The sequence below is a fragment of the Neofelis nebulosa genome, chromosome 4 (genome assembly GCF_028018385.1).
Source record: "Neofelis nebulosa isolate mNeoNeb1 chromosome 4, mNeoNeb1.pri, whole genome shotgun sequence".
NCBI classification, from domain to species: Eukaryota; Metazoa; Chordata; class Mammalia; order Carnivora; family Felidae; genus Neofelis; species Neofelis nebulosa.
In genome coordinates, this window is record NC_080785.1 from 137,534,466 (window position 1) to 137,548,782 (window position 14,317).

A 14,317-nucleotide genomic window follows, 5' to 3' on the forward strand; every position below is an offset into this window, starting at 1 on the left:
CCAATAATGAATCCAGGAGGGATGTTCCCAACTCCTGTGCCAGAATCTGTTGCAGAAACGTTAGTCTCCTGCAATATTAATGCATGCGTTTCCCAACTTTTTCACATTTGATTCAGTTCAGCAAATGTGTGATGAAGACAGATGTGCCAAGAATAATTATGGGACTACTAACATGAGTTAAAAGTGTGACAGTCCAAAAGACAAACTAAGCAGAAAGAAATCTGTTATAACTAAAGCTGAAGACAGTAGATTGAAGTGGAATATGACAATGACTTCCCGATGGGGGAGCTACACAAGACTTCACATTGTATGGACATTTGTACATCCAGGGGAAGTGATTCACACACACCAAGACAAAAATGTGCAAATACACTGAAATTCAGGACTAATGGATTGCGTCTACGCTAGGTTAAATCTGGCCAAAGATTAAGGAACAGTTCAGTCATCCTGAATTCTTAACCTGCTTATCATCAGCCTCCAGATGTTTGATATTTAAATAAAGTAGGGGCGCCTGGGTGGCGCAGTCGGTTGAGCGTCCGACTTCGGCTCAGGTCACGATCTCGCAGTCCGTGAGTTCGAGCCCCGCGTCAGGCTCTGGGCTGATGGCTCGGAGCCTGGAGCCTGTTTCCGATTCTGTGTCACCCTCTCTCTCTGCCCCTCCCCCATTCATGCTCTGTCTCTCTCTGTCCCAAAAAATAAATAAAAAACGTTGAAAAAAATTTTTTAAATAAAGTGATTGGATAATTGATGGAATTTTACTTTTCATTTAGTAATTTGGAATAGTCAATAATATGCAGTCTGCCAAATCTTTAGAGAAAATTTTGTTGCCCTCCTAATTTATTTCCAAGTGGCAGGAGAGAATTTGAAAGCGATCAAGAGGTTATTTGGGGGAAAATTAACTATAACATGGTCAACTCTTCTTCACTTCACAATTACCTTGGGTTAATATGTATATGACAAGATGCTTTTACTATTTGTTAAGATTCTCATTTTTTTTCTTACTTTGCCAGAGGACCTCATGGTTCTTGAACTTTTGGGAAAAGACCGTGTATTAGTCTGAGACACATTTGCCAAGATGGGATTAAATGAGCAAGAATTTAATTAGGGGAAACACCTGGGATGGAGAATGGGGAAGGAACTGGTAAGACTGGGAATGCCATCGGATGACGAAACTGCCTGCCCCAAGTAAAGTGAGGGGGAAGGGAATTTGATGAAAATATATTAGATTGCTGTGCTGTCTCAGGAGCTTTGGCAAAGCCACTGAGGAGTCCTTGAGCCAAAGTTGGCTGTTAGATGGGCCCCATATCGCCCAGTAATAAAATTGCTTTAGTATCCCCACCACACCCAGATGGTGGGAGCAGCCTGTGGGAAAAGTGAGGGCTGGGTGCAAATGTGGTGGCAGATTTCAGACTGTAGCCTTTAGGTCTTCAGTTAATTATACTCCCTGGAGTTTGAAGTCTTTAAAGTGCAGTTTCATGGCAGACAAAAATGGTAATTTTGTTAGGTTATAGATTAGCTGTAATAAGAGACCCCAGAATATAGTGGTTTCAACAAGACGGAGTTTTATTTATCTCTTAAATTGAGGTTTCAAAGTGGATATTGGGGATCCAGGCTCCTTCTATCTTGTTGCTCTACTATCCAGGCATGTTCCCTTTATTCCCATAATGAGTGGCAGCCCAAGATGGCTCAGCAGCATGTTGGCATTGCAGCCACTGGACAGGGGAGGGAGAGGGGAAAGGCGGGAAGCACCTTTCCCTTAAAGGGCACGAGCTAGAAGCTGGATACCTCCCGTTCTGCTCATATTTTATTTGCCAGAACTCAGTTATATTAGTTACCTGTGGCTGCTGTAACACATTACCACAAATTTAGTAGCTAAACAACACTCAAATTTATACTCTCACATTTCTCTGTTTCCGTGGCTGAAATGCAGGTGTCCACATGGCTGCACTCCTTCTGGGGGCTCAAGAGGACAGTCTCCTTGCATCTTCCACCTTCTGGTGACTCCTTGGCTGTGACTGCATCACTCCGATCTCTGCATGCTCACATCACCTGCTCCTATTCTGCATGTAATCTCCCTCTGCCTCTGTTTTATAGGGACACTGGTGATTCCCTTTAGGAGCCACCCGAATAAGCCACGATACTCTCTTCATCTCAAGATCCGTAACTCAATCACATTGGCAGAGTCTTTTACCATGTAAGGGGGCATTCGCTTGTTCCAGGGTCTAGGACCTGGATATCCTGGGAAGCCGTAATCCAGACTACCACAGTCCTATGGCCACACTTAGCTTTATGCAGCATCAGAAATAATAGTCTTTTGTGGAGTGCTATATTCCTAACACAAGTTAGCATGTCTTATTACTAAAGTTAGACTGGGAATGGGTATAGGGTTCCAATCAGCCATCCCTTCTTGAGAAATTTCTTCAAATTAATGTGCTTTGAACCTTAGAGTAAAAAACTTCACATCATCAACTCTAAATTATATAATTTTTGGAGTATTTGAAATCCAAGACAAGTTGGACTGGAAGGATATTGTTTTTGCCTGACCACTGTTATGATGCCTCTCCTGCTTTTTCCGGTGATAGTGCCCTAATTTCTAATTTTCCTTTGAGTAAGTGCCTCCTGCCGGATTTCAGTCCATGTGCTGTGGGATGCATGTACCCTCGATCTGGACAATTTGCATTTTTTGTTGGTTCAAATTTGGGTCTGAAATCCACAGGGATTCTCCAAAGACCATAGGACTTACAGAAACAATGGGGAAAGTGGAGGTCTCTTCCCAGTGGGATTGCTGAGCTGATAGACGTAAGCTGGAACTGCCGATAATTCTCTTTGTACAGGGTGTGGCGAGCCTGCCCAGGAAAGAAGTCAACCCACAGGAAGAGGGATGTGAGGGACGGGGAGAACCGTGTTCTTGGTGACGTCATTTGAGTGCCTGTGTCTAGACACTCCTGAACCAAATATACCCCTGGACCTTTTATGGGAGTCAGTTGGTGAGTGGCTCCATCCTAGCCCCACTTTCACCTGTTCTTTTGCCACTTGGGTTGTGTTCTGTCCCTTGAAACCAAGAGGCCTGACTAATGCAAAGTTGAAGAAAATGCATCAAGTTGTAGGCAAAGTCAAGGCTAAAAGTCAGATGTCCTTCCTTTTGAGCTGCTCTATTGTGGTGCCTTTCCTTCTTCTCACATAATGGCTGTTGACCAGTTTCTTTTGATTCCACTACAAAGTGGAAGTCATTTAGTCCCTTAGTCAATCTTGATTTAAAAAAAAAATGGCTTGAGTTCTTACGTGATTTCTTCTCATCTGGCCTACAAGCTTCAACAGCTTATCAAAGGAACATCACTGACAAATAGAATTTGTGACAACATTGAATACCCTGGTTTTGGTTGGGAAATAAGGAAGGAAAAGAGGGTAATTTCAAAATGCCAAGAAGAAGTAAGGAAGAGATTGATGACCTTTTTTGTTGTTGTTTCCGGCAGATTTATAATGCAATAAAAAGTTTGTTCTGCAATCATTTAGCCCATGTGGTTGATATTAGATTTTTCAGTCAAAACTGTTCATGTCTTCAAGAGGCTCTGAAGCTTTTTATTTAAGTGAAGGATGCTGCTAAAATGTTGAACTCAACATTCCCCCTGAAGTTCTTTCAAGACTATTATGAATAGTCTAGTTTTAAGAAATTCCAGATGAATTGTGCACAGCAAGATGAAAGACGGAGCGTACAAGCATCTGTGCACAGGAATTATGCAGAAGTATGCAAATTTTAACCCCAGTGATGATGGAAATGTTAACCTTATGTTTCAGTAATAATAATAACTACTCTGATCTAATGGTGAGCTAATAGGTGCAAAGGGCACTTGGAATCGAGAATTAATAAGAAGTAAGAAGGCTCCCCCCATCCCCCCCGACGACATGAGGTTATTTATCTGAACACCTTCTTGTTCAGTGCAGTTCACCGTAGAAACAAATATTAACAACGACATGTTCATGGCACAGGTACTTGTCATTAAATGTAAACCTGTTTTATAAAAATTTGATCCTTAGGCTTCCATAAAAGGGGATGCTGATTTATTTTTTTAGAAGCTGAATCCTTAAACTAAGAAACCTACGGCAGTGTTAGAATTTGGTGGCAAGCATATGTCAAGTCTTCCTGTGTTGGGAAGGGAAGGGAAACTCATGGGCCTGAGACAATGCCAAGGAGAAGACTCCAGATCTGGGCCAGTGCTCTAAAGTTCTAGAAATAAGGCTAGCTGCCACTCATTGAGTACTCACTATGTGCCAGGCACAAAAAAGCACTTCGTAGTTACAGTATCATTAAAACCTCAGAATAGCCCTATGGGTTAGGGAAAACAGAGGGTTCCCTAAAGTTTCAAAGCTGGAAAGAGGTGGAGCAGAATCTATTCAAGTCTCTCCAAGCTGGTAAACACTCTGCTGTGAATACTGTGCTATGTTGTGGGTACCCTCAAACCTCATCCTGTAACACGCAACATGTCACTGATGCTACATTTAACTGTTATGTATCCACAGTCTGTCAGGCCAACTCTGAAATATCTTCTTCCCTTCAATTAAAAAAAAAATTCTTGTAGGTGGTTAAAATCACTTTACTTTGCAAGTGATGCATAAATCTGCAAAAAAATAAAACTTTGCAGGTAAGGGTAGAGTTGGCTTCGCTATCACCACTGGCATTACTCCTTTCCTGGCTTGATACTGGGACTCCATGATGACCAGTGCCTGAGACTCACCCTGCCCATGTTTGGCAGCCATTTCTCAGGAAGAGAAAGTGTAGAGAAGATCTCCAGGGGAACTCTCACTAGGTCCTGTTTTTCTTGGAGCCTCTTAGCTTGTTCTGACATCCTCAACATGCCCTTTTCGTCTCATCGTCCAGTATAACTTCCAGCTCCAACCATCATGCTGACTTTTGCTAATAGGGAAGAAGAAGAGGGTAAGGAGAAGGCATGCTCATTCTCTTTAAAGACTTGAATTGAAAGGTACATGTATCTCTTCTGCTTGCATCTCCATTATTCAAAGCAAGGTCACATGGCTGCGTTCCCTGTGTGTTTGTATATAGTTATGGCAGATATTGCCAATAGTTTCCCAACATCCATTCCTCACTCTTTTCAGTAATGGGCTCTCCAAATATCATCTCACTCTGGTGAGATTCTGCGTTGCCCAGCCTCTCTTGTGGCGGTACTAGGATCTGGCCTGCGCTCTCCTGGCCTGATGAATAGGTTTCACAGCTGACCAGGCATCTGTATGGCTACCCTGGAGTTTCTATAACTCATATCTGCTTACAAATTGGACCTACTCCTCAAAAAGTCCTGGAACAAATCGAAGGAGGGTAGGATGGAAAATGTAGGACAACTGAAAATCTCTATTACATTTAGTTTAAACATATAGAATGCAGGGCCACCTGGGTGGCTCAGTCCATCTGGCATGTCTGACTCTTGATTTCGTCTCAGGATCATGACCTGAGTTGGCTGTGAGACTGAGCCCCGCATCAGGCTACATGCTGAATGTGGAGCCTGCTTGAGATTTCTCTCTCTCTCTCTCTCTCTCTCTCTCTTTCTCTTTCTGTCTCTCTACTCCTGCCCCTCTGCTCCTCTGCCCTGTTCATGCATTCTCTCTCTCTAAAAAAAAAAAGGACAATAAAAACAAAACAAAACCAAAACCCCATATGCAACGCAGCTAAATCAGTGCTCAGAAGGGAACGTTGTAACCTTAAATGTACATGTTAAAAAAGAAAAAAACAATAGAAAAGTAATGTGCCCGGACGAGTTAGAAAAAGAACAGAGTAAACCCAAAGAAAGTAGAAAGGAGACACTAATAAAGATAAGAACAAACATCAGTGAAACAGAAAACAAATAATAGAGATGATCTGCAGAAACCAAGTATGTTTCTTTGAAAAGATTACTGAGGTCGACAAGCAATAAAGAAGAAAGGACACAAAACATAGCTGAGGGCAAAAAGGGGACATAATTATATAATGGTGACTTAAAATATTGTAAGAGTTATTGTGAATAGCTCTATGCTCATACATCTGATAATATCTAAAATTATTATCTCTTAGAAAATCCATCCGTTGCCAGTGTTGATTTCAATGGGGATGAAGGACTTATGAAACTGCGAAAACCCTTGATTCGGGAGTCAAACATATATCCACTCTCTCCCCTCCCACCTCCCCTCATGTCCCACATGGATTTTAAGTCAAGTTTTACCACCCCGTCAACAGAGTAGACAACTTGTAGCTTCCGTGAATTGTCGAACACTCCAAATCCTGTTTGGAGGAAAGCATATTCTCCCTTCCTGTGGCAAACTTCCTAGGTCCCCTCTTAAGGCATACATTCCCCTAGACGCTGGGAGGGGTTGCTGCAGACCACTCATAGCTAAGTCCCTTTCCAGGAATGTCCCCTGGGCCCACATCCAAGACTGGTAGATGCAGTAGGTCAAGAGCCCAGCCCCAGCGAATTGATTTAAGACAGCTTGGAAGGACGACCCTAGTTACATTGCTGAGGCTTCCTCGGGAGCTGCTTTGCACTTCCGCTCTGGCCCCTGTCCTTGCCCCCATAGGAATTGATCCTGAGAGCCTCACCAGTAAAGTTCTTGCACATAAATCTCTATCCCACAGTTTGATTCCCAGGGAATATAGTCAAAGACAATAATAAAACCAGACAAGGATGGTATGAGAAAGTAAAATTATAGGCCTCGTTTAAAAAATACATTATGATGAGGTTGATTTTTCTCAGGACTCGAGATAGTATAACATTTGAAATCTGATAATATACTTAACTACAGAAGCAAATTAAAGAGAGACTATATGATTGTTTCACTAGCAAAGAATTCATACAATTCCACTCCAAGTAATGATAATTAAAAATATACATATTACTCCAGTCTCATCGAGAGAAAAATCTTCAGAAAATTCCTGTTGAGGGGGATCCTATAACACACCTAACCCATTGTCCTTGAAATGGCCAAAGTCATCAAAAACAAAGAAAGTCTAAGAAACTGTCGTAGCCAAGAAGAGCCTAAAGAAACATGATTATTTAGTATGTGGTACCATGGATGGGACAGAAAAAGGACTTATGTAAAAACTAAGGAAATCTAAATAGTCTTTAGGTTTTAGTTAATAATAAAGTATCAAGATTGGTTCATGTAACAAATGTATGTTACTATAATAATGTTTTATAATAATGCCCATCACCCAATTTCCCTTCTCCCCCACCACCCCCATCAACCCTCAGTTTGTTCTCTGTATTTAAGAGTCTCTTACGGTTTGCCTCCCTCTCTCTCTGTTTGTAACTATTTTTTCCCCTTCCCTTCCCCCGTGGTCTTCTGTTAAGTTTCTCATGATCCACATATGAGTGAAAACATATGATATCAGTCTTTCTGTGACTGACTTTTTTCACTTAGCATAATACCTTCCAGTTCCATCCACATTACTGCAAATGGCATGATTTCATTCTTTCTCAATGCCAAGTAGTATTCCGTTGTGTATATAAACCACATCTTCTTTATCCATTCATAAGTTGATGGACATTTAGAGCCTATCCATAATTTGGGTATTGTTGATAATGCTGCTATCAACATTGGGGTACATGTGCCCTTATGCACCAGCATTTTTGTATCCTTTGGATAAATTCCTAGTGGTGCTATTGCTGGGTCATAGGGTAGTTCTAATTTTAACTTTTTGAGGAAACTCCACACTGTTTTACACAGTGGCTGCATTTCTTTAAAAATATATATATATGTCTATATATATATATGTTTATATATATTTTTTCCCTTGGGCATTATTTGCATTTAATATTAAATGGCTATTCTTGTCACATAAATAAGACAAGAAAAATTAAGACCTAAAAAAATTAAAAAAAAAGATATACATAGTAGTGCTATTACTGGGTCATAGGGTAGTTCTAACTTTAATTTTTTGAGGAACCTCCATACTGTTTTCCAGAGTGGCTGCCTTTCTTTTAATATTTATTTATTTATATTTATATATATAAATCAATGTTTTCCTTGGACATTATTTGCATTTACCATTAAGTGGCTATTCTTGCCAGATAAATAAGACAAGAAAAATAAAGACCTAAAAAATTTTTAAAAAGACATACAAAAACTAAAATGGTAGATAGAAATTTATTGCTTGTTTGCATATGATTGTCAGCATTGCAAATATAAGAGAATACAAACTATATAAGCAATAACTGGAGACTTCAGCAAGATTGCAGGATACAAAATCAATATACAAAATCATATATACTATTCTTGCTTTAACCAGTTAGAAAATGTGATAATAATATATCACAATATCCCACAATATCCCACAATATCCCACATACAAATCCATAAAAACTACAGAATCCTTAGAGGCAAACCTAAGAAAAGATAGACCTTTAAGGATGAAGTAATTTAAAATTATTGAAAGATATAAGACAATACTGTTAGAAATCATATTCTTAGATGGCAAGGCTCAGAATGATATCTATATCAATCCTCCTCAAATTAATTTCTAAATTCTATTTAACATAAATTCAAGACCTAAAAAAAGATTATTAAATTCCTTTATTTTAGAAGGTTGTGCCACTTATGCCCTACCTCCTTTTATTCTTTCCTTTCCTTTCCTTTTTTTTTTTTTTTTTTTTGAGAGAGAGAGAGCATGTGAGCAGGGAAGCGGGGAAGAGGGGCACTGTGAAAGAGAGAGAAAGAGAGAGAGAGAGAGAGAGAGAGAGAATCCCAATCAGGCTCCATGCTTAGCACAGAGCCCAATGTAGGGCTCGATCCGATGACTCTGGGATCATGACCTGAACCGAAATGAAAAGTCGGATGCCTAACTGACTGCACCACCCAGGTGCCCCATACCCTACCTCTTATTAACATCAAGCATATATTTGATATGGGGTGCTTTTTTTTAAGGTGCAAATAGATTGTTACTAAGAAAGTGATCTCTCATTGCCACTGTAATTGTTTCTAAATAACATGTAAATATCTGTGAAAGTAAATTATAAACTTAATAGCTAACATTTAGAAAGCACTTTTTATGTGCTAGCCTGTATGCTTAAAGCTTTGAGTAGATTTTGTCATTTAAGATCTCAAAATAATATGGCATTTTTATCTCTTTTTATTGGTATGGAAATTGAAATTCAGAAAATTAGGGAACTCATAAGGTCACCTAACATGTAACCAGTGGAGAAGATGTGCTGGTGACCAGAGCAACTGAAAAGAAATTTGATCCTTTAGGTTCCAAGTTGCACAGTCTGTTAACCATACATAATTCCTCTTACATTGTTTGCATTAAAAAACAAGAGCGATTGGGAACTGAGGGACTTTTATTCTGGTCCAAGTTTTATAGCGATACACTCAGGACGTTAGGTCTAAGTTAGTTTATTCCTGAACAAATACATTATTGAGTGCCTAATAAGTGTAGGACGCTATTGGAAGGAGTGGTAAGACTCATGGTGCCTATTCTCCAGGACTCTGTAGTCTTTTAATAGTAGTGACATTGGGCTCTGGAGAGACATCCGTTTAAGTTGTGATTTTCTTTGTGCACAAAATCTAATATGATCATCTCATTCTGAATGGTTAATATTTCTTTCTCTTGGTAGTGGCAGAATTGAAGATTCTCAAGGCACTTGCCATAGAATATATTAAGCATTCAAGACAGATGCATTGGTAATTCTGCTCAAGGTACATAATTGTCACAAGGGAATTATTTTATAAAGCATGGATGTCAGCAAATATATTTTTGAATTAGAATTGAGTATGAAATCTTCAGGTTAAAACATAGTGTTGTATTATTTAGTGCCTTCCATTTTTAGAGAGTGAGAAATGTAGTTATTTAGACTTTTGACAGTGTGGATGTACTTTAAAATGACTGTGACAGGGAATTTTATTCTAGAATTATCTTTTGATACCAAAAAAAGAAACACACATTTGAGTTACTTACATATCTGTAGACCCAGCAAATTATATGATTTCTTCATCCTAGTTAAGTCAATCCCAGTCGTGATACACATCATGCATTTGAGGGGTGGTTTCTTTCTTCAAGTACTTATTATGAGGTTAGCTCATCCTTCTGGCCAAAATTATTTTATGAACTTCCTCTAAACAAAGTGTTATTTTGCCAGGTCAGTCACAGGCCACTGCTTGGTTATAGCTCAGGATAGGAGGTGGCAATTACTTTTCTGACCAGGCCCAAGACCATATTATAGACACCATGTGTCATATACTAGGTCAGTAGTTCTCAACAGGGGTGTGATTTTTTCCTGCTAGTGGACATTGAACAATGTCTGGAGACATTTATAATTGTTGCCACGACGGGGTGGGAATGCTAATAGCATCTGGGGTATAGAAGCCAGAAATGCTCTAAATATCCTAAAATGCACAGAATAGCCCCACAGTAAAGAATTAATCCAAGTAAAGAATTATCTGACCCCAAATGTCAATAGTGTCAAGGTCAAGAAACTCTGTTCTAGAAGGAAAACATGGCACAGTCAGTTAAATAATTTTTTTTTTCTGTTACCATATACAGGGAATATGTAAGAATACTTAATAATTTTAAATTTGTGGTTCAAGTTACATAATCCCATTCAGAGAGAATCCATGACAGGCTAAATATGTGGGAGAAACTTTCCTAAGGTATTTATCCTGTCCGTGATTGTTGGTCATGACATGGGGCCAACCCTAGAACCAGTTGCCAGAGAGCAAGATTTTCCTGCACCCTCACTTTTCCACTCTCCTTCTCTTTTTCCCAACTGCACTTTTGTCTATCGAACACAACTTTGTCTACTAGGACTTTCTGTGATGATGAAAATATTCTCTATGTGGCCCTTCAGTATGGCAGCTACTAGCTACAAGTGGCTATTATGTACTTGAAATGTCATGAATGGGCCTCTGGAACTAATCTTTAAGATTTTATATGATTATAATCAATTTAACTAGAAATGCAAACAGCCGTATGTGGCTAGTAGCTACCGTAACAGACAGTGCAGATTTCACAGCCTCTCACCCACCATTGCAGGTCATATCTCTTTCTGGGTCTCACATCAGGAATGGATTGTCATTGTTTCAAGCTCCCTCACATTTTGCTTCTGAATATTTGGAGAGGGATATTTGGACTCTGAAAGGGAAACTAGAGAAAGAATTTCCTAAGTGACTTGACCTCCAAAGACATACCAGCCGGGGGAAAAAAAAAAATCTGAGTTTAAACTCCAGAAGTTAGGCTCTTTCAATTTACAAATCTACACGATACAAAGGCTGGTGTCCTATATATATATCCTCTCCCTTAAAGAGTGCCTCTCTCTGTCCTAGACTTAAGCGATCACACAAGTTCCCTTCTACATATAGTGATGACACCTTTTTCTTAAAGAGAAGAGTAAGCCTTCCAAGGACAAGAGACTGTCATTTCAACAGAATTAAAAAGGGTGTTGTATTTTTTCTTCCCCTGTCCCAATGAAACTTCTTTTGTTTTCAAATTCCCTTCCTCTCCTGCACTCCTCCCTTTCCACCTGCCCACCTTTCTCTCTCTTTCCTTCCCCATCTGCTTTCCTCCCATCTCCTCACCCCTTCACCTCTCTCTCTCCCTATCACTTGGATTTCAAACCCTCTACAACCTGGCCCATGACGATCTCTTCTAAGTTAACAAAGGAACTCATTAAATATTCATTGGGATTCCATATCTATGCCTAACCGGCCATCAGGAAAAAAAATCTTTGTAACCGACTGTGCTATCTCCCTTCACAGGATAAGACACATATATGGTTAGTCTGGACTATTTGTTTGGGTCCTCTGAAAAGCAGGCACTAGGACAGGATTAGATGGGCAAGCACTTTACTGGGGGGAAATACCTGTGAAGGAAGAAGCCAGAGGAGCCAGAGGAGGTGTGGAAAGACATCAGACTGTGTGCCATCTGACCCTGTGAGAAGGGAAGGAAGGAAGCCTGCATAGGAAGGGTCCAGACTGCTGTGCTCTTCAACATGGCAGAATGGGAATCCTTCAACCACAGTTGCCCATCAGACGAGCTTCTATCTCCCAGGAACAAGTATGCCTCAGTTTCCCTGCTGTGCTCAGTAATTGGCTGGAAGCCATTGGGAACAATGGCCTCAGTGCAATGCATGGCAGATCATAGTTCCAAGGCTACGACCCATGACCAACTGTGATTCCTGCAGTAGACCTGAGAGGTAAATTCTCATGACCAGCATATCTAAATCATACTTAAATTTTTCCAGGCTTGGTGAGAAAGGACAGGGCCCCTTATGTCATGAGCTGTATTTAAGTAGTGTCCCATGACTGACCTGGTCAAATGCTAGTTTGTTTAAAGGAAGCTCATGGAATATTTTTGCCCAGTCTCCTTTCCACATTGCACACTATTATAGCAATGAGGTGTTCTCACGTCTTCCCAATCCTTACGCTCCTCTCACACGTGTATTCCTTTTGCCTGGAATGAGTCTTCTCTAACCAATTCTCCAGATCAGTTCCTTCAAATTTCCACTCAACTGCCTATCCATAGGAGAGTATTCCTGAGTCCTGGACTAAGATAGACCTCAAATCTCTCTGGAATTCGAGCCTAACAATCCTCCTTCTGGATTCTTAGTACTTTTTCACATTGTCCCTTTTGTCTCATAAACATTTGATATGTGAAGGCATAGACTGTATCTCTTTAATTTACCAGAGCCAGGCAGAGAGCCAATTAATACTTCTTGAATAAATTAATACTTTGTGTCAGATATGCTGCAATAAAAAAGATGAATAATGAAGTCCTTGCTTTCAATATGCTTAAAATCTAGTATGGGTTTCTCAGCAGAAGATGCTGTAAAAATATTGGAGTTAATGAAATATCTGAATTAAAGGGTTTTTCAGAAGATTTGAAGCTTCAGGTTTCTAGGTCAAGGATCAATCACCAGAGGATGTTACATTAAAGTTTTACCAAGCTGACTTTTATAATAGATAGGACTAATGTTGATGAATGCTCTGTCTGCATGTAAATGAATACTCCTAGGAGGAGTTTTAAATGACATCTAGGAAAATGATCTCAGTTTACACCCTTCTAATTTGGCATTTGAAGTCATTTTACCAGCTTTAGAATGAAGATTGTCTTTGAATTTTCTATGAATGAAAAATTGGCTACAGCAGTGAAGCATGTGTATATGATGGTGGGATATCTATGATTTGTAGAGTTTATGTCTGACCAGTATGCCTTCTCATATGCCTATCTCCTAGAAAGTAACTTTTTTTTATTTATGGCGTCCCATCCCATATGGTTCTGCTAGGAATGACTTTATCTTCAGCACTACAGGGATTGGCAGATAATACTATATTTTTATTTAGAATTAGTGGACTTACTACATTCCAGGCACTGTTCTAATCACTTGAAGTATACTAACCTTCTAATTCTTATAATGACAGCATGAAGTACTTTTATTATCGCCCTTAATTTAGAGATGAGAAAACTGAGTTCCAGAGAAGTTGATGAACTTGTCCCGCATGGTGAGTGACAGAGGTGGGATCTGAAGTCAGGCTGGCGAGCACAGTGTAATCACCACACTCATCTGCCTTCCGTTCTTTGGGCTGCCATGTCAGAACTTCTCTTCCTAGGCAACAGTAGTTAATTCAGAAATGGAGATGTGGCTCCTCTGGGAATTTTGCTAACACTAATAGGAAAAAGATGGCACCGTCGTTTCTTAAGGGTCTTTGGCTCTAAGAATGATGTCGGTCCCCAGAATCCGTGTTTATCACCAAAGGAGAGAGTTCATCTCAGAGAGGACACAGACAGGTGAGGAAAGCAGAGCTGAGGACGGAGAAGCGTTAACTAATGCCTGGTGATGGCATCTGAAAATCCTATATTATAACTAACTGTTCTGAATCTTTTCAAATATACATCAAAGTAGAGAGGTTAAGTATAATGAACTTCCCACTCTGACTTATGCCCATCATGTGGGTTTAGCAGTTATCTACATTTCAGCAGTATAGGTATACCTCGGAGATGCCACGGGTTCAGTTCCAGGCCACCACAATAAAGTAAATATCACAAAAAAAGTGAATATTGCAAGAAAGCACATCGAATGAATTTTTTTGTTTCCCAACACATATAAAAGTTATGTTTAAGCTGTGCTGTAGTCTCTTAAGTGTGCAACAGCATTATGTCTGAAAAAAAAAACAACAACAAACCAATGTATATACCTTCATTAAACAATACTTTATCTCAAAAAATGTTAAACATCACCTGAGCTTTTAGTGCTTTGTTAGTCTTGCTGGTAGATGGTCTTGCCTCTGTGTTGATGGCTGCTGACTGACCAGGGTAATGGTTCCTGAAGGTTGGGTTGGCTGTGGC

At 39.8% G+C, this 14,317-nt stretch overlaps 1 long non-coding RNA gene across 3 annotated transcripts in view; it reads left to right on the top strand.

Moving 5' to 3' along the window:
* Positions 1 to 14,317, top strand: part of LOC131509948 (uncharacterized) — a 227,078-nt gene that overhangs the window by 85,435 nt on the left and 127,326 nt on the right. The window contains exon 4 of one of the 3 annotated variants that reach the window (XR_009260822.1): positions 1,931 to 2,550. The exons of the other annotated variants lie outside the window; for them this stretch is intronic. This is a non-coding gene — a long non-coding RNA (uncharacterized LOC131509948). Of the gene's footprint in view, positions 1 to 1,930; positions 2,551 to 14,317 lie in introns of those variants that run through there. 3 annotated transcript variants of the gene reach the window in all.